We start from the raw sequence: 22,694 nt of genomic DNA, 5'->3' as shown, positions 1-22,694 counted from the left end.
AAAGTTTATTACTTAATTTTAAGGCAATGGGTTTCCTTGCTCACTTTTCACAGTGCAGAACAAAAGTGATTCTTTATTGTGGAAAAAGCTCTGGATGTAATCATTCATCATCTGGTCTTAGACGTGGCGGTTATTGAATGAATACACATTCATAACATCTAGAAATCCATTCAGTTTCATGTGATGCAATTTATCCAGCTGTGGCACTGAATGTCCTGTGTATAGCAGGAGTGTCGTGCATGAAAGGATCATAAATAAATATTTGGACTGACCAAATTTATGCATGCACAATTGTGCAGCTTAATTATGAAAACCAACACGGTCAATTAGGAAACGTTCAGTCGTGGCCTAATGGTTAGAAAGTCGGACTTGTAACCCGAAGGTTGCGGGATAGATTCTCAATACCAGCAGGAAATTACTGAGGTGCCTTGAGCAAGGCACATAACCCCGGGCGCCACAGCAAAAATGGCTGCCCACTGCTCCGGGTGTGTGTGCCCACGGTTTGCAGTGTGTGTTCACTACTGCACTAACTTGGATGGGTTAAATGCAGAGGGCAAATTCCGAGAATGATTTGCCATACTTGGGCTAAACATCATGTCAATTCAATTATGTCAATTCTGACTTTCTTGGATCAACATCTTCATTGGTCCTGGAACCACATTATAATCAAGCAATCAGATTTTGAGTTAAGTTTAGTGTTTGGCCAAATGTTGTTGCAGGACCAACAAAGAACGTTGACCCATAATAATGTCATATTTGGGTAAATCATGTTGTGCGGTGACCATTTCAACAGGCAGAACCTCCAAATAAAAGAGTCGGCACCCATACTCGATTGACCTTACTTAGTCAACACAACACATCTGACTATTTTTGCCTCAACGGCTCCAGCTACAAAACCCGCTAATTTAATTAAGAACCCATTTTCTATTCTGGATGAGTTAGATTGAAGCATCGTAATTCTGCAACAGAATAGGCACTTCCAAAGTAACAAGTGGCCATCTGGCGTATTCTGTATTCCAGAACTCTTTTCAGAGACAGCACTGTTTATGCAAATGAGTTCTGTCTTCTCATTAGCATCTCTGCAAATATATCACTTCCCTCGACACACCCCAGTTCAACTTGCCCTGCCACCCTCCCGGACCCCAGATATCCCTCCAGGACACCAGATATCCCTGCAGGACCCCAGATATCCCTCCCACCTTGTTGTCAATGGGCGCAGCAAAGTTTCTGCTCGATGTCTCCTTGGCGACCACTTTTCCAGCTGACACTGATTTACTTCCTGTCCTTGGTTGCCATGCCAACCCCCCTGCAAGGAGGCATGATGGAGACAAATTGTGAACAGAATCGTCCCAATCAACACCAAAGCCTTATTTTTCAACTAGTTATCTTTCGTAAAGAAGTGTCAAAGGACATTTTCCTATCCAAACTTATTCTATTCCTGACAAGGAACGAAACCATTCACGCCACTAGAGTGTTGCATTGTTAATGCCTTCACAATAAGACTCTCTCCACTAGACTTGATTAAAATGTCAATAAGAGAACCAATCTTCTCTCTGCCAATCCAACAAACAGACAAAGCTCAGCGTCCTGTGGCAATTTATCCATTTCTATTCATATTCAAAAACCCTAGTGGATTCCCAAGTTTGGTGAAATGTATGTTATCTAGTGGAGTGAACCAATGCCTGGTGATTGAAATACATTAAATAAACAGATAAAGCAGAAATCCCACATGACCTTTGCTGTTAGTGGCTGTGTTTTTTTATTATTTAAAAAGACATTAAGTCTTTTTTTAAACTGAAATGGCTGAAGGATATTTGGGGGATGATTTCCTGTGCTTGTTGGAGCAAGGGAGAGAGAGAGAGAGAGAGAGAGAGAGAGAGAGAGAGAGAGAGAGAGAGAGAGAGTTGGCGCACACACACAGTGAGATTGTATGATGTAAGCTGTTCTTATGTAAAATGCTCCCTAAAAGTCCATTCATGTAAATTGGCTGGTGGAGAGCCGCACATCGGGCTTGATTTGCACAGACGTTCATCCATTTGCAGGAATTATCGTGATTATACAAAGGGCAGGTCTGAGGGGAGACATTGCTCAGGGACTAAATCTAAAGTAACTCCAACGGACCCATTTATTAGACCAGTTAACTAGCCATCTGAATAATTGTGGCCTAGGCATTTACATCTAATCAAGTCATGCTTTGCAGTAAACCATTTTTTTTAAACATACTTAAAACAAGATACATTAAGATACAGTAAGATATTAAGTCTTGCTTTCAGAGAAAATAAGTGATTTCAACAATTTAATGAGGTTCAAGCTTGAAAAAAAATATGAAAATGGTGTGAGAAATATTATAGCTAATTATAAACGATAAAAATAAAAGATAAAAAATGTAACGCAATATAAAAAAATATTCTCTGAAAACAAAATATATTGATATTTCACACCATTTCGCAAGATAAAGTACAGTACTAAGCATTACATATTTTTACTGCAAAATAAATTATTCATGTTATTCATTATTATTTGTACAAATTATATAAAAATACAAATGTTTGCATATTTAACAAAAGGAAATTATAACATAACATAATCATAACAGTATATATAAATAATAAGAATCACTATATATATATATATATATATATATATATATATATATATATATATATACTGTAGCATTTACTGTACAGCATTATTATTATAGTGCTATATTTTGCAATAGGTCACATCTGTACATGTTACGGTGTGAATCAACCCTGACCCTTTGACCTAAACATGAAAACTGGGCTGGGAGTAGATGTGTGCAGTTAATCATGAGTGACTGACCAATACATCCACAGGGCACCGCATTCACTAAACAATTGAGTCTAAATCATTTCCACGGGCCGGTCGGAGGATGGAGAGGGGTGTGAGGCCTGGCCTAAGGCAACACATTTTACAGACAAATGAGCCGTGCAAATTCCAACCCCACTGTCGCACCGGGAACGTGCTTTGGACCAATGGTCCTGAAGCTGCAAGCTCGCACGTGGAGTTACATATGATTTGGGGACAAAATAGGGCTATTTTACCTTTTGATTCAATTGTGCATAGTTGTGTAATCCAATTAAACAATAAGTCATGAAGAGATATTAAAATCAACATGAAATAACCCATTTCACTGCCATTTTATTCTCTTGAAGAGAATCAAATTAAGTACAGGAATTTTACAAAAAAAAAAAAAAAACTGTTCTTTTATTTTCTTAAATTATTTCCTAGAAAGTCTGCAATACAAAGTCAATACAAAGTCTGCCTTAAATAATTCATTTAAAATATTATAATTAAATGTAATATATATATATATATATATATATATAGCCTATATATATATATATATATATATATATATATATATATATATATATATATATATACACATACACACACACACACACACACACACACACACACACACACACACACACACACACACACACACACATATATATATTATACACACACATACATACATACATATACATATATATACACACACACACACACACACACACACACACACACATATATATATATATATATATATATACACACACACACATATATATACACACACACACACACACACACACACACACACACACACACACACACACACACACACACACACACACACACACACACACACACACACACATATATATATACACACACATACAGTACATACATATACATATATATGTTCACATAATGTTGTAGTGCAGATATGTGTGTGTGTGTGTGTGTGTGTGTGTGTGTGTGTGTGTTGTGTTTAGTGATTATATTAATTTTAATGACATATTTAATGATTATCTTTTCATGATATATGAAGATATATTTTCCAGGAACGTGTATAACATACAACAGGATGTGCAAAAACAGTGTCAATTTTGACTTTAACAACCACATTTGACATCGCATCCAGCAGTCACACTGGAAGTGGTAAATGAAGACGAGCACATTGCATCATGGGATGCGGTATCCCCCGCTGACGTTCCTCCTCTCTCTCTATCTAAAACAATTACACATTCGGATCCACATATACACCATCAAAAACACAGAAAACATGACAGGAAATCGTTACCGCAGATAATCTCCTCACGCATACATACAGACGTGACGTTATCTCCTACATCGCTGCCACCTGGTTTGATGTATTAGTGTAATTAGGCAGAATTGTGTCTGACACACAGATGCCGTATCGATCGGATCTGCCCGCGGGGGGATCGGACCCCGCTGAGGAGATCAGCTCTTACAATCAAAGTCTAGACATTATTATATGTGTTTGGATGCTTCTTTTGCGAGAAAGTTTGTCGTCATGTAATCCAATCAAACAATACGTCACGAAGAGATGTTACATATAAACACAACACATTTCACTTCCATAACATGTTATATTACGTTATGGATTGATTCACCAAATAGTATCTGTAGCCTTGAGAAGAAGGTTGTCTTATTGAGGAAGTATTGATGTATGATGAAGTTTCACTTCTGGTGAAGGCATCTGTGCGTTCACAACCGATGTTCCTTTCACAGCTGCGTCTGTTCGGCACCAAGGACGGCGGCCCGCTGCCAACACATGGCTTGGAGGTACGGGCACGCCTGGTGGCGTATCGCGAGGCACAGCTGGAGACCGTCAGAGCTCATCAGGAAGAAAGTTGCCTGCACGGCACTTAAGGGAATTCACAAAAGGCGAATGCTGTTGGCTCCCGCCGTCATTTCAAAGACACCTAAAACAAGAACCACGGCTGCGTCCGAAAACTGATACATGCTGCCTTCGGAGGAACGCATTCAAAGGTCGGAAGGCATCAAGGCACGTCCGAATGCAATGTTAGTTTCACTTCCTGTCTCCTGAGATACCTTCATCTGATGGATTTTTAAAGGCAGCATAGATGTATCCTTCGCTGCCTTTGATATCCCACAATCCTGTGCTTTCCTATCTGTGACAGTTGAGCTAAAAAACAAAGATGGCGCCTGAAAGTTGTGTCTGGTCGTCAGTTTGTATGTAAATGTACATTTTTCATCAACATTTTCCACTTCTGATGTCATTTCTAGCAAGAAATTACTATTGTAATCATTAAATATTCACTTAGTTTTCACCAAAGCTCTCTCTGTTTTGCTGTAGATTATTAAACGGTTACGCTGCCTCAGAAGTCTGTCTGAAATCAGTTTTGTGAGGTACCCCCGTGTGCAAACTCTGCCTGCAAAGTCATTGGGCCTTATTTTAACGATCTAAGCGCATGGTCTAAAGCGCACAACGCAAGTGCATTTAGTGCGTGTCCGAATCGCTTTTTGCTATTTTAACGACGGGAAAAATGGTCGGCGTGCCCGGCGCATGGTCTAAAAGGATTGTCCCTATTCTCTTAATGAGAAATGGGTGTGTTTTGGGTGTAACGTGCAATAAACCAATCAGATTGTCATTTCCAATTCCCTTTAAAAGCCTGTTGCACTCGCGCCATGGTGGATTCATTTACATGGCAGAATTTGCAAGCGGAAAGACTGAAGGCTTCTCTAGCGAGGAAACGGATCTGCTCGTGCGCGAGGTTAAAGCGTGCGAGCAGACAATTTACGGGACAATTCGGATTCCACCATATATTTATGTACAGTAATAATCTTTTACATTGTAATCCTTTTATTTTTAATATTTGACATGATTGTGTGCCCTGTGTGTGTAATAAGCAGAGTGTACACGCATTGTGCACCTGCCTATAGGCGCATACTACTAATGTAACTAAACTAAAACAAATATTGCGCCATTGACTTTAGACCAGGTTTCAGTTGGTCAATGGCGCAGTCTATTTCAGTTGCAACACGCCAACAATGCGCCTGAACACACCTCGTTTTCAGACCAGCACGCACATAGGCGAATAGATGGGCGCAAATGCATTTGCTATTTAAATAATGCGGCACAGAACGTGAAAATAATAACTGCGTCGGGCTGAAACTAGCAAAAAAACTAGTGTATGATAGGACCCATTGCCTGATAAAGCAGCAAGACAACAAGTCAGGTGCCTAAGTTTTCGGACACAGCCCACGTCACCCGAAGAGTTTTACGTCATCCCGACAACGGGATATAATTATCGCCTGTTTTTCACTGACCATACTACGTTTGTCTTTGTCCCTTGTCGTGCTCCAAGGTTGTCAAGGGGGCGTGGAAGGACTGATGTCTCTTTCAGGATCATAAAGTCAAGTGGCAATTCTGAGCCTCTCAAGTCAGTCATCTCCAATACACTTGTGTCTGTGAACAAATCCATCTGTATTATGTGGACACCTCAGCGTCTATACTGACATTCTGTCTTCTAATTAAACCCCCCCCCCAAAAAAGTCCCTGTTTGGATTTAAAATAAATTCTAACTAATAGTAAAAATTTCTAGAATGTCATAAGATCAACACATTGCACGTTTACATATGAAAATTTGTCAGCTACAACAGAGTGAGACTTCTCCTGTCTGAATAAGTATCTTTATACAACGCGCGACAACAATAAGAAGTGAAAAGAATAATAAAGATTAAGGTTGGTTGCATTATACATCTTAAAGTATCTCTTTTCTGCTGCATCAAAAGAAGGAACTCTGTAATTCTTGTACTAAAAACCTCAGGTAGGAGGAGATCGCAGGCGAAATCCCTGCAGGAGTGCAGAGACAAGACATTCTCATGTTACACTACATTTGTTGAATTAATAACAGATAATTTAGCTGCAGGTGCTGGAACACACTGTGCTCCCTGCGTTAAACTCAGCATCCAGGGTTGCTTTCTTCTCTGATCTGAAATCAGTCTTTGAACGGCTCAGGTTTGCAGAACAAACTCCTGGTTCAGAATAATAACGCCGCTTCTACACAATCTGTTACCGCTGAGCATCACGACTGAAGACAGCACATCAGTGTGTCCTCGACAGGCATCTGTACTCCGAGTCCCTGTAAGCGAGTAGGTCTTATTTACTGACAGCTTTGTACTTTGCCCTACATAGTGCCCCTATGACAGCAATATATATATATATATATATATATATATATATATATATATATATATATATATATATATATATATATATATATATATATTTTTTTTTTATAACATCTTTTTTAAAGGAATAGTGACCCAAAAATGCAATTTATGTTATTATGTACTCTTCATGCCTTTCAAAACACTTTCTTTTTTCAGTCGAACACTGAAGATGATGTTTTGCGGAATGTCCCAGTTGCCTTTCCATACAATGAAAGTGGATGGGGACGAAGACTGCAGGTGTTATTTTAGTTTTTATTATAGCTTTATTAATAGTTAGCATTTATTTTTAATATTTTTAGTTTTCATGTTAATTTTAGTTTAATAATTAATTATATTAGTTTAATAAATGATGAATCATTTTAGTAATTTTTTTTATGGGCATTTGTCAATTTATTATATATATATATATATATATATATATATATATATATATATTGCTATTTATGTTTTATTTATTTATTTTATTTCAGTTTTAGTTTGTTTTTAATTATTTCCAATTAATCATTTTAAAATTATTTTAGTTGATTGCCAAGGAAACATTTAAAAAAAATATATATATATATATTTTTATATGTATATATATATATATATATATATATATTATTTTTTTTTACTACTATTTATATTTTATTTCAGCTTCATTTCAATTAACAGAAATATTTTTAATAGTTTAACTATTTTGTTTTAATAGTTAACGATAATAACCCTGTCTATAACCTTCAAAAAAGACACACACACACAAAGTATTTTTATGAATAAAAATACACAGTAAAAAAAGTTTTTTTAAAGTTGTAAATAAAACCGATTATCGAACTAGGTTTTTACAAAAAAATACATCAAAATGACACGCTTATTTCAAGTTACTTGCCATTTCTTTGTAATTATTTTTAATTGTTTTAATTGTTTCTATGTACAACCATTTTTAAATAATTTCAATATATCATGCAGCCGTACTGTCGTATTCAAACCTCTTTGTACTTCGGATCAGCTTTTATCATTCATACAATCCGTCAAAACGAACCTAATGTATGTTATGTAAGCATCTGTCACATGTACAAACGAGCAGTCTCAACCATTCAAATTTGTCCTGATCAAATGTCAATATGCATGAGTCAGGACAGACTTTCTGAAGGAGGCAGCGTTGTGTTTGATGCTTCGGATGTTGTGGGCCCTAATCACTGTGGTGTTTAATTTAACAAAGCCACAGAAAAGGCTGAGACAACTAAGGCGAGGGAGCAGTTGCTTTCCAATGTCACCATCTGTTATTTATACAGTTACCGCCTCCTACGGGAGACGGCAAAAGGCCACATATTGCAGAAAAAAACATAAATCTATCACTTCAACTCATTATCTTTTTAATCAGCTGACCCAGGCTCCCCTCTCAGGGGAACAGCACAGCCGGGTTACATTTAGGACAGACCCATAATTCACCCACAGCTCCCCCATCCAAAGAAAAAATTATATTACAGAAGGGTGAACATGAGTGTGCATAGATGTGTGAGGTTTGACTACACATACTGTACGACCATCTACGTCCAAAAGGTTTTTAGATCTATTTATTCTGTTATTTAATTTGAAATCAATTTTTGTTCTCTTTTTTTATTTTATTTTTTTATTATGTTTTTGATGGTAAAATGTTAAGTTAGTAAATCCTATAAAAAATGTAAAAAAAAAATTTAAAACACTAAAGTTACTGAGACACTGGACTCTGCAGGGGTGCAAAAGTACACACACACACACACACACACACACACACACACGCACGCACGCACGTACACACACACACACTACTGGGGTCGGTAAGATTTTGTTATGCTTTGACTTGTTTTGTTTTCAATGGCTGCATTTATATGAGCAAACAATACCATACAAACAGTAAAATTGTGAAATATTCTTACAATTTACAATATATGATTTCTATTTTAATATATTTTAAAATGTCATTTATTCCTTTGATGCAAAGCTGAATTTTCAGCATCATTACTCCAGTCTTCAGTGTCACATGATCCTTCAGAAATCATTCTAATATGCTGATTTGCTGCTCAAGAAGCACTTCTTCTTTATCAATTTTGAAAACAGTTGTGCGACATAATATTTTTGTGGAAACCGTGCGTCGTTTCTTTTTCCAGGATTCTTTGATGAATAGAAAGTCCAAAAGAACAGCACTCATTTGAAATAGAAATTATATAGAAAACTTTTCCTCAGTTTAATGCGTCCTTTCTGAATAAAAGATTTTACATTTTTTAAAAATCATAAAAAAAAAAATCATACAAACCCCAAACTGTTGACCGGTAGGGAATTGTCTATAATAATATTTATTTCAAAGAAAATAATTGATATTAATGCAGAATTGCATGCATATAATTTACCTTTAAAGGAAATCTCAAATGTTTGGTAACAGTTTTTATCAAAAATATCTCTCACCAAACCTTTTTTTTTTTCTTTTTTTTTCATGTGTTGTTGATTTGCTCTGTTCTGCAAACCCTTACAATCTATTGCATAGGAAAATCTGCTTAAATATTCCACAAAAACAATTCCACCGGATACGAGCAATTTCACTGCTGATTACGTTCTGAAATGATGCTGGTGAAAACGGTGTAGCTTTGCAAACTACAGTGGTCTAATTCGGTGATTTCAGCACACGATTGGTAAAAAAAAAAATCTGACTGTGCTGAGTACAAAAAAAAGTTTGTCAAATCAAACTGTGCTGTAGCAAATGTTAACAAAATGAATAAATGTAAATGTGTGAAAGGCCTGTAAAACTACAACATATTGGCCTGGTTTCACAAACCGGGTTTAGATTAAGCCAGGATTAGACATTAGTTCAATTAGGGCATTTAAGTAGCTTTTAAAATTGTGACTTTATAAAAACATTACTAATGTGCATAGAGACAAAACAATGGCACTGACATATTTTAAGAAATGTCAGTGCAAGTTTCTTTCAGTTAAAACAGCTCAAATATGTATTTTAGTCTGGGACTAGGCTTAAAGAAATAGTTCACTTAAAAATGAAAATTCTGTCATCATTTACTCACCCTCAGGTTGTTTCAAACCTGTATGAATTTCTTTATTCTGCTGAACACAAAGGAAGAAATTCTTAAGAATGTCTGTAACCAAACAGTTGATGGACCCCATTGACTTCCATAGTATTTTTGTTTTTTTCCTACCATGGAAGTCAATGGGGTCCATCAACTGTTTGGTTACAGACATTCTTCAGAATTTCTTCCTTTATGTTCAACAGAAGAAAGAAATTCATACAGGTTTGAAACACCTTGAGGGCGAGTAAATGATGACAGAATTTCCATTCTTAAGTGAACTATTCCTTTAAGCCTAGTCTGTGAAACTGGGGCTTTATGATTAGCTGTAACTAACTGTAAAACAGTCTTGTTTGATCTCTTCCGTCTTCCTCTCCAACTGCGAGTGCTCGCAGTTCCTCCATCAGCTTGTGCATGTCACACAAGATCCCATCTTCAGACAAGGCTCAGTGCCTGATCTCAAATCAGCCAAAGTGTGTTCCTCACAACCTGTTCCTGTACACTCACCTGCCAAGTCCTCCACAGTGCCAGCAGTTTCTGGACATCTTCACGCTCGGTTTCGCTAGCTGGCTTCGCCCTGCGCACACAAAAGAGAAGAACAGCCACGTTACAATTACAAACTACTTGGATGCTGTTGGTTTCTCAGGCTCCAAATGTTCAAAAAGGGAACTGCGGGAAGACAAAGCCTTAGTTTAAAAACATATGAAACGGGAGGCTCTTGAAAATAAAGTGCTTTACTGGCATTGATGGATCCATGAAGAACCTTTTTGAATCCATGGAACCTTTCCAACACACAAAAGGTTATTTATATTATTCTTTAGATTATTAAAATGGCAAAACCCTTTTGGACCGCTTATTTTTACGAGTGTACCTGTTTTCTTCTGACTTAATTCACATGGTTCAGAATACTAGATGTGCTTTTTATAAGATATTCTCAATTGGTTTCATTCACAATGACCAGCTAAAATGTTTTCACAGTTTCCTGAACAGAGGAGATGACTCAGACACTACAGTTGCTAAACAAGCAGAAGCATTTTTGTTTGATCCTCAAGTTTCTCATGTCTTAGGCTACGTTCACACTGCAGGGCTTAATGCTCAATTCCGATTTTTTGAAAAAATTCGATTTTTTTGCAAGGCCGTTCACATTTCCAATTAAATGCGACCTTTTGTGATCTCCTGTGTGAACGTGAAATGACCCCAGAAGTGACCCGCATGCGCAGAAGAGTACTCAACGGTCAACGACGTCACTTGTTGTTTGCGGAAGTAGCTAAACTTTAACTGTGATTCTCTCTCACACACACACACACACACACACACACACACACACACACAAGCGCGCGCAGCGACCGTTACACAAGAGCCAGACAGCAGCCGCTGACCTATCTAATATCAGATTCAGCACAAATAAGTTAACATAACGTATATATAATGGCCGTGGGCTTTTTTATTTATTTTTTATTAACGGGCTCGTCGAGGTCGACCCGTTCGGCAGATTTACCTCAGCTCGACGAATATGCAGTCCGTTTTCAGTTTCAAACCGACGACTACTTCAACGCAGAATTATGACGTTTTCCGCGTATCAATGACGTGCGGGTCGGATACATGCGACCTGGCCGTTCAGACTGAAGTCGCATTTCAAAAGATCGGATATGTATCGGATTTGGGACCACATACCCAAGTGGCCTGGGTCGCATTTGAAAAGATCGGATCTGTGTCGTTCAGACTGTCATGAAAAGATCAGATACAGGTCGCATAGGGGCAAAAAAAATCGGAATTGGGTCGTTTCAGCCTGCAGTGTGAACGTAGCCTAAGTGGTTTTGGTAAGTGGATAGTGTGTGTACTTTTTTTTTTTTTTTTCTGTATAGTTTGCAGAGTTATTTTGCTGACCTGATGTTTAACTCTCATTTACAATGTGGGAAACCCACTGAAAAGCGCATTTGCTACCGCAAATTAAAGGGACTGTTCATCTAAAAATGATCATTCTGTTAAATGGAGTGTGCAGGGATGATGTCAAGACCTGGAAGACTAATTCACCACTGGTTCCCTTGAGATTTTCCCATGGGTTTTTATGATGAGGTTTTTCAATTTATGAGCAAACAAAAGTTGGGGAATCCCTGCATTGCATGTAAATATGAAATGGTATGAAATTGTACATTTACAAAGACAAAAGCCTTCCGAAGACAGTAATACGTGGTTAAATGCAGTGTTGGGTGTAATTAATTACAATGTTATTATTGATGTAATTGCATTAAATACTGTATAGACTATACAACATTTCTATGTAATGATTTGATCTGTGCTGCAAGCCCTGCAAATTATTGCATTGTATATTCGGCATAAATATGATAAATGCACAAAAATATATATTTTACAGTCCATGAAAAGCAGCATAAAAGTATAATAAAAGCACCATAAAAGTACAATAAAAGCACCATAACAGTACAATTTGTTTCTTTCAGATTTGGAATATGTGCAATAGCTTAAAGGTGCATTAAGCAACTTTTTCATGTTAAAAATACCCGTTTTCTAACCCATACATGCTTAAACAATTGCCTGATGGGCTGAATGAGCCCTTCTCTGATCACTGAGATTGTCTCTATAATCCTGTAAAGTAAAATAAATAAGAGGGATTCAGGCCGGAATTTTAGACTGGGCGTGACGTCATGCGCGTTCACGGCACGCTCACCTGGCTGTCTGGCAGGTTTGTGTATTCGCCGCCATTCTCCGTGGAAGATGGATTCTAAGAGACCGGCTTGTAGATCATTTCAAACACCAACGCAAACTCCACGTAAGATAAAAAAAAAAGAAAACTTTTGTCCGTGAGCGTGCACACTTCTGGCTGCAGTTTCGCTTGCCGCCAGAGGGGGCATAGTTCTGCAAAAACTCAGAGACTTGCGCAATGCACCTTTAACCATTTATGTTGTTCGTTTCTGATCACCTTCAATTCTGAAACATTTCTGAGAGGAAATAAAAAAATGGAGCTTGGTGCATTATGTCAGTTTACATCACTTTAAAATGTCCAGAAACTATAATTTTAATAAAATGTAACCGCTCCAAATAAATGATTGTAGTTAAACCCAGCAGCAGTGCATATTCAAGCAAACTCAAATTGACTGCACATCAGTATGATCAATATGATTATTATATTTAAAATCCTTCGATCAATATGAATTACAGGCAATTGAGCGTCTGGCCTCAAACACACACACAAACGACTACTATGATTATTAATATGCAAACAAACTTAAATGAAAATAAATATAATGCATGATGCTCTTCTGCATACTCTTCTCCAAATATATGCAGGCTTTTTTGTCTGCGCAATACAATACAAAACAATACAATTCAATATGTACTCATCTGCACTAATGCTCGTTTCCTTCTGTCCCAGAAAATGAGGGGGAGTGACATGAGCTATTCAATATGCTTTTCAGGAAGTCTTATATAATACAGAGAGAGACTTTGACTAATAATATGGAGAAAGGAGACGCATGATACAAACATGCACACGTAAGAACTGCGAGGCTGAATCTCCCATGAGAACTGCATCTATCTGCAGTCTTCAGAGAGCAGTTCCTCGTATTAATAAACACATAAGATTGTTGAATTGGTTTAACTATAAGCCTCAGATGTTCAGAGACAACCTACAATCCAACCATTGACAATCTAATGCATATAAATAATAAAAACAGAATCCACTTTCTCAAACTTGCAAGCTCTAATCTGATTGGATGGAATAATGCCATTTCCAGGAGTCAGAGTGAACTGGTTTTTACCAGTCTGCCTGAAAATACAGTTCTTTTTTACAAGTTACCAGCAGCTACAATGAGATACACAGTCCGATCACCAATCTCTCTCTCCCCTGACAGTGCTCTAGATCATCTTTTTAGTTTTTTCCATCTCGTGTGAGGTAGCCACATGTCTTCCTGGCAGGAGGAAAATATATGCTAGCTATAATTAGTATAGCTGGCATACATATTTAAATATGCATACATTAGACAAGGATGTTGCGGGGGGAAAATGAAAACCCAAACAGCCTTGTGATCATTTAAAAGCCAAGAAAAGCTTGGGCTAAGAATTTTAAGAACTCAACTTTTTGTCGTTTAAACATTTGTGTTCACTTATTAGGATGGATGGATGGATGGATGGATGGATGGACGGACGGACGGACGGACAGACAGACAGGCCGATATATAGATAGATAGACACAGGTTGACAGACAGACACACGATGGATGGATAGATAGATAGATAGATAGATAGATAGATAGATAGATAGATAGATAGATAGATAGATAGATAGATAGATAGATAGATAGATAGATAGATAGATAGATAGATAGATAGATAGATAGATAGATAGATAAATATAGGTTGATGGATGGATGGACAGACAGACACACACGATGAATGGATGGACGGACGGACGGACGGACAGACACAGGCCGATAGATAGATAGACACAGGTTGATGGATGGATGGATGGATGGATGGATGGATGGATGGATGGATGGATGGATGGATGGATGGACGGACAGACACAGGTTGATGGATGGATGGATGGACGGACGGACGGACAGACACAGTTTGATAGATGGATGGATGGATGGATGGACAGACACAGGCTGATACATAGATAGATAGACAGACAGGAAGACAGACAGACAATATACATATATGCACATTCTGAACTTTGACCGAGTTTTATGTTCTTAAAGCTACAGTAGCCTATTATTCATAGCACAATGAACTCTTTAATCTAAGAAGATCAGACCCTTTAACACCAACTCTGAATAAAAGATAACCATATGCTCCATGTTGAAGGAATCAAAACAAATATGCAGTGGAGTTGTGAAGCACAGATTGCCAGTCTGTATCCCACAATCCACCTTCCCTGCCCACACATCCTTTGCCTGCTACCGTCAGCATCAACCCTGACCAAACATTCTATAAATATGTTTCCCATCATGCTCCTGAGGCTGGTTTTGATGCACTCCACTTTGGAGCCCTTTTATCTTTAAACTGCTGCTGTGAGTAGATCAAAACACAACAGTGTTTTGTGAGAGTGCAAATTCAGCAGCGTATTTGCACTGCTTCCAGCGTAGCGCTACGGTCAACTTGTTTGATCACCTCTGTTGTCTTGTTTTCCTTCTCTTTCTTTCGCGCTTTGTTGTTCAGAGCAAGCAAGGTCCATCCTTTAGTCCCTGGGGTGCACCTCTGCTTTGATTTGAACCCGTAGGGTCAGGATGCATCACCCTCGATAAAATAAAAAAATAAAAAAAACATAAATGCAAATGGCCTAAATCAATGGCCCAGCGGACACACTGGAAATGCAGAGAGAAGCTGAAACCAGCAAGGTTGTTTGGTCCATTTGTCTTCTTTGAATGGTAAATCTATCTGTGTCTGAGCAGAAGGTCCCACAACGAGGAAAAATAACGATGACCCTACGGGAGACATAATGAGGCATCATGTAAAGGTAGAGGAGATAGAGTGCGAGATTGAGAGAGAAGAAGGAAGTAAGGCCAACCATTAATCATATTTCAGCTCAGTGGGTACCTTGACTTCCATTTAAACATGCTGTATGATGTCTATTTTTGTATAATAAAGCTTGAAAACAGCTTTATTTTCTTAATCTTGATGCATTTCTGAGTGAAACTGGATATTTGATGAGGGGGAAAAAGTAGGGCGGGACTATTTCATCCATCATTGCATAATAAAAAGTGTGTGTTACTTTCCAGAACAGAGACAGATGGTGGAAGGGGCGGGGCTGAAAAGTAAGAGGGATCGGTGATGTCACCAAAACAGAAAAGTCGTTTCAGAGGCAGAACAAATTGTTATATTTTGATGAAAGATTGCAAAGACAAGCTCTCTGGGCCCTATTTTAACGGTCTAAGCAAGTGCACTTATCCACTTTTGCAAGTTTTTGATTAGCTTGTCCAGGGGTTTTATTAGGGAAAGTGGACCTCGAGGGGCAGAGTTGAGAACCCCTGGTCTAGACCATGACCATGAATTAAATTTTGGAATGGTTTTCCACCTTGTCTTTCTTTTATCCTGAGCTAAATTGATATCATTAGATTTTGGCACACATTCGGCTGTTAATGTTCTGATAGAACATGCTGATCATTAAAGAATATTAAAAAAGAATTACAAGAAAGCACCCCAGACGTTTTCAATTTGGTCCAATCACATTCACGCTGTGAGGGTTTGAGACTGTAATTAATCTACATTCAGATTTATTTTATTAAGGGTGCAGTAACTGTAATTAATAGAATATCACGCATGCTGTCCTAAATGATAACTAGAAGTGCTCTAAATTGCTAATTACATGGCAGTTTGTAGATCTGCAAGTGTGTGTGCCAAAAGACCAGTGTGGGCTGAGGAACGTTAAGAAATATATATAACTATGAAGAACTTTGAAAAGTTTTAATGCTTTCATTCAGTGAGGACACATTAAATTGATCAAGCGTGACAGTAAAAACGTTTATATGGTTACAAAAAATTCTAATTCATATTTCTACTGCCCTTGTTTTAAGTAAATCGTGCGCACAATACAATCATTTTGTCCCCACGTTTTCCTAAATCGTGCGCAGAGTACAATAATTAGTTTCCTCTTTTTCCTAAATTGTGCGCACAATAAAATAGTTTGTTCCCTCCTTTTTACTAAATCGTGCGCACAACGTAATTTGTTCACTAGCTTTACTAAATAGTGTGCACTATATAATTCGCACCCTCGTTTGACTAAATCGCGCGCACAATTGAATAATTCGCTCCCTCGTTTTCTAAATAGTGTGCACAATATATTATTTATACTGATATACAATCTGTTATTAATAAAACAACTTCCTTCAGCACCTCCACATAAGAAATCACAAAAGTTTCCAAATCAGCATGAAAAAAAGGGGCTTTTTCCAATGACATATCATCACGTTAATGGCCGTGACAGATGGTGTGTGAATACCCTGATCAATACCATTCCAGACCTCTTAACCTTCAGTAGTGCAAAGCAAGACCTGGAGAAAATGAGGCTATTGATCAGGGCAGTAGAGCAGAGTGAACGATGCGCACGGCATGCTAGCAACAGGCTAACTGCTGCACGTGCGCTTACACACAACATATTAACCTGCAGTCACAACCAGTGTTTATCACTGCACATTTTGCATAGTTTTGTCAATTACTTACTGCAATAAGTAGAGCTACATGATATATAAAAAAAAAAAAAAATCTATATCATGATTTGGCTTATATGTGCTATAGGTTTCAGAGCGAATTGCAGCATTTACACACTTGTAGTTCACTTCCACACGTGAAGTGTCTCAGAACAGCTTGGCTCATTTACTGTGAAACCATCAACGCAAGTGTTCATTAGCTGGCAACCCTTCAAAATAAAAGCTTGATTGGTTACCATTTGAAAATTAACTAATTATATGTAAATATTGGTATTGCAATTTTACAGTAAAAAAAAAAAAAAAAATTTAACTCACAATTATTTTACAATGCAATAGTGTTATTACAATATTTCTCATTTTGTTTAATAGTTTTTTATTTAATAAAAATCACAATAAAATCGCAATTGTTATTTTAAAATCGTATTGAATAGATATAAAGGAAGATATAAAAAAAAAAAATTCAACACTAGGAACAATTTGTTGTAGGCATAGGTGGAGTGTGTGTAAGGCTTAACCTTCCCCTGGCCACGGACTTCAGACTAGCATGGATTTCTCTCACTCAAACCACTGCCTGCACAGTAAAAAAAGAAATCCGTAAATAACAGAAAAAGTACTGGTAAAAAAACAGGTTACTACAATTACAGGTAAAAATACAGATTTACCACCTGTAAAAAATAAATACGGAAAATTCAGTTGAATTAATACTGTACAGTGTACATTGTGCCCTGTTTTTACTGATCTTTTATTTTTTAGAGTATGCTGGTGCTTTTGATTGCTTTTAAACAGAAAAACTGCCCATAACTGATGGTTTAGGATCAGATTTCTCCAAAATAGCGTATATGCGAAAATTATGACGAAACGGCAAGTAACACATTGAATTAATTATGAAATTAAGTACTTGAGTAGTATTTTCTTGTAAAACGTACTCTTGTAAATATTTTTGTTTTGTTTTATTTACATCTTCAACCAATATTTGTTTTACAGTGAAGCTTTTCCTGAATAGTTCAGCCCTGAAATCAATTTGCCATTGAAAAACATATTTTTCAACTTTTTTTAATAAGAATAATTTTTTATTTTCTAATCACATGCACTCCCCCAACAAAATCACCCCACTCACTCTAGAATGATTCATTCTTTCCAAATATATATAGTAGCAATTCAAATCATCTAGTAAAAATTCCTGTATTTCACAATATATTGCAGAAAAAAATAAATATAGTGATTTCATTTTTCCCTATGCAAAAGAACAACTAGTGCTATTACAAATATTTCATTAGCGCCTTTTCAGCATTTGGTCTTTGTGCTTGACCCCCAAAAAAGTGTTAAACTGCAACTATCTTTGTGTTTACTCTACCCTTAAGACCTGTCCTTGATCTACTAGCAAAAAGTGTCTGGATCTCGACTTCCCGCTGCTTTGAGAGCCGATCAGTGCCGTAGCCGGAGAGATTAACAGCTCCTAGAGCATGTAAGCTTCTGTAACCGTACAACCGATGCAGAAGAGCAAACACTGGAGTGAGTTCCTCCACAGGCTCCATCAAGGTATTGCACAAAGTCAGAAAGTTGGCACCTCCGATGAAGAGAGCATTCTGTGTACGCGCGAAACTGACGCTGCAACTCATTTTCTTAAGAGGATTTGGGATATCAGCTAAAAGCAGGGCGCTCATACAGGTATCTGTGGAGTTGATGGCTGAGTTAAGTCGAGGCGTGCTGATGTTGTGCCAAGTAGCAAAATCTACACATTATAATGTTACACAAGTAAAGCTGTTTGGCTGAATCAAATGTGTTAAGTGTCAGATAAATGTTTGCGCTTGCATATCTCACAAATGCAATGCTAGCTTGATGATAGATCATAGCAAGCGTTTTATTTGGTGATGCTCTTACATTGTGATTTGAAACAAGTTTAGCTGCTTTGTATATTGGAAAGTGAGATGAGATAGTGTGAGATTGAGAATGAGAATCAGAATTTAAAACGATATTTCACTTTCACTCATCGTCATCGTTTACTCATCCTCATGTCATTGTCATGTCATGTCAACCTTTAGGACTTTTGATTTTCTGAGGAAAAATGAAAAAAAGCACAATACAAATATCCTAAAATGATCCATCTGACTTACTTAAAATGAAATATTACAAATAACTGTTTGTGAATTGAAATAAAGCTGAAATAGAAATTAGAAGGGAAACTTAAACTTAAAAAATTTGAACTACTTAAATGACTAAATCTAAAACTGAAATAAAGCTAAATAAAAAAATAAAAAAACACTAATAAACGCACGTAACAAAATTACCAAAACTAAAATTAACATTAAAATATTTTTTTATTTCTTGTATATCATTTCTTTGAGAGAGTGATAAAGTTTAAGTTAAGCTGATCATCACAGAAATATGCAAATAAGGTGCGTAAAAACATGCCACATCAGATCTGATGCCAATTACGCTGAAATCTCATTGGTTCTCATGTGTCATCATAACCAATTCCAAAGCACCAAATTATAATTATTATTCATATGCATGTTATTATGCGCATATTCAGATCCCCTAAAACAAGAATTGAGCACTATGGAAAAGGAGATGATTTTCAGTGAATATCGACCTAAATTCCTCATACAAAGCTATTGTATGGCATATACAGTATACAGATTGACTACTGTTACAGTGGTGCTATTTTTGGAGCTTGACAACCCCTAGTCACCATTTACTTTGATTGTGTGGAAAAGAGCAGCGTGAACATCCTGCCTGACAGGAGAAAGAATATCACAGGTTCAGAATGAATAGAGGGAAAATGCATGATGACTGACTTTTCATTTCTGGGTGAACTATCCCTTTAAGCAAATTTAGGAATCAGCAAGAAACAACAACATTTATCCAAAGAACAGTCAGAGGGAGAGGGCGATGTGCACTGCGCTAGTGAGAGTAGCATTTCACATCGGCAAAGCTGAACAATTGCTCATTCGCATTAAATGAACTTGTCAGTTCCTCTACATCATGACTGATACCAGTAACTCACACCATCCGGCTAATTTGTAACACAGATGAAGATAATCATCATCTCTTGTGGTAATGCTGATGAAAATGACAATAATTACGACGAGAGGAGGTGGGGGGGGGGGTTGTGGTATTACCATCCGCAGAACGAAAAAAGGTAAATACATCCCCCCAAAAAAATGTGATGACACATCAGAGTGCTCTATAAATCACTCACTTCCCTTCTTTATTCTGTTTCCTCTAGAAGGAAAGAGGGGGAAAGTGCCAGGCGATGAGGGGGTGAACACGGCACGCTTCAGTGGCCATGACTGCACTCCCTGGGAAGAAAAGCAGTCTGTCAGGACCATTATTCACGATAAAATGCCTTTTCTGATCTAGGACCAGCTGAACCTATTCTTAAAGGAACCGCCCCAGCTGACATTAAGTGCTATCGTAGGCTAAAACCAAAAAGTAGAACACGACTAGAAAAATAATAATAATTATTATTATTTAACTGGGAATAACCTAATATTAATGTACATTTTCATGACTCCAAAATAAACTAAAATGAAATGAAAATATCAGCAAATTACTTTTAGCTTTGCATACATGATATAATTAAAATGAATAAATAAATAAACCTTTACAACCCTAATGCATTAAACATGGAAATGCCAGATATCAATAATATTAAGAGTGTAAAATAGTACTTGGTACTAATAGTACTTATAGTACGTATCTAAGAAATAAATAGTAAAAAATAAATAAATAAATGGAATTAATGGAATGGAATCCAAAACTAAAACTAGAATATATAATAGGAATGGAAATCAAATCTAAAGCTAGAAAAATAAATAAATAGTATAAGAAAATCTCATGGAATGGAAACTAAATCTAAAACTAGAAAGCTGTAAAAAAAACAAAGAGCAACCAACAAACAAACAAACTGGAACCAAAAGCAAAACTAGAGCACTGTAAAAATAAATAAATAAAATAGGAATGGAAACTAAATCTAAAACTATAAAAGCTGTAAAAATAAATAAATTAAACAAAAAACTTAAATACAAAGAAAGAAAGAGAGAAAGAAAGAAAGAAAGAAAGAAAGAAAGAAAGAAAGAAAGAAAGAAAGAAAGAAAGAAAGAAAGAAAGAAAGAAAGAAAGAAAGAAACCAACAAACAAATAGGAATAGAATGAAAACAAAAAACTAAATTTAAAATAATATATAAATTAAAATTAAAAGAATTAAAAATATAAAATCCCTGCCAGTTCTCCCATTATTCCTGTATAACCATCACAGCATGGGCTGTAAAGTCATCATCAATTTTTAAATACAAAGTAATTTGACTTAAATGTATTATTTATACTGGTTCTCTTTAACAATGTCTATAAACTAGATAAACTAGATTTCCTATGGAAGACTTCAGAGCCAGCCTAGCCTGAATTACCCTGTCCGCTAGCTCCCAGCATTCTCCCACAGCGTCCAATCACAAACCCATCAGAGCAGTAAAGCCTCATGACAACGCAGACACCATCCCCTCCGCCTATAAACACAGTCCAAGTTCACTATCATCTGCACACGTTCACACACAAGCCGCGGGCCGCACTCCGGGTGATAAAAGAGCAGCAAGAAGATGCTGCGAAATTCTGAGATGGTTCCTGATGGAGACAAAATGAGAGGGTCAGTCTATTCAAGTTAAATTCACTGGGTCCTTCAGCGTTTGCCGGAGAGTTAATCTGATATATGGACATAGGCTGAATCTATTTGCGTAAGAGCCTCTGCCCTTGGCTCATAGATCAGTCAAGCAGCCCTTGCCTGCTCTGTACCTTCTGTAATGGATGACTGCAGAAAGGAGCACTGCAGGTGCACCTTAAGAAACCCTAAACTGGGGAACAAGCCACGGCAGAGAAGTTAGGCCGTGAGGCAGGTTATAAATATTTGCCCAGGCAGTTCTTCTTCCAGTATCAAAGAGCACCTCCAGCAGGGATGAGGAGAAACGGGATACATGTAACTGTAAAATATGAAATAGCCGGTAACACTTTATTTTACAGTGTCCTTTCTACATGTACTAACTATAGTAATAACAGTAAATTACGCATTATTCCATGCAACTAACCCTAAACCAATCCCTTAACCTAACTCTATAGTAAGTACTATGTTAATAATATTGCTCAGTACTTAAAAGATAAGGAATTTCGGAGAGGCTAGCATTAGTGTGCTAGCTTTGAAAGCGTGAGATTCCACCCTCCCTTCTAAGTGTCTCCAAAGCCAAACCTTCAAAACACATGAACACGTACAGCAGAGTCTGCAAAGCATCACGAGAGACGGGTTAAATTACCTTAGGCCTCAAAGCATATAACATTACAATAATAATGAACCAATCAGTGCATTCGGACCGAATGCATTGATTGGACAAACTTTTTTTTTTTGGTCCTGAGACTTCCACAGAAAATGTAAGTACATTTTTATATATTTTTTTATTTATTAATAAATCACT

At 37.0% G+C, this 22,694-nt stretch overlaps 1 protein-coding gene across 2 annotated transcripts in view; it reads right to left on the bottom strand.

Annotated features, from left to right (window-relative positions):
• Positions 1–22,694, bottom strand: part of lrrc4ca (leucine rich repeat containing 4C-a) — a 72,163-nt gene that overhangs the window by 11,280 nt on the left and 38,189 nt on the right. For both annotated transcript variants that reach the window (XM_082159889.1, XM_082159890.1), the window contains exon 2: positions 10,578–10,647. The gene's annotated coding sequence lies outside the window, so the exon portion shown is untranslated. The remainder of the gene's footprint in view (positions 1–10,577; positions 10,648–22,694) is intronic.

The sequence above is a fragment of the Leuciscus leuciscus genome, assembly GCF_965113295.1.
Source record: "Leuciscus leuciscus genome assembly, chromosome: 25".
Taxonomy (NCBI): domain Eukaryota; kingdom Metazoa; phylum Chordata; class Actinopteri; order Cypriniformes; family Leuciscidae; genus Leuciscus; species Leuciscus leuciscus.
This window is presented reverse-complemented; position numbering and strand designations above follow the sequence as displayed.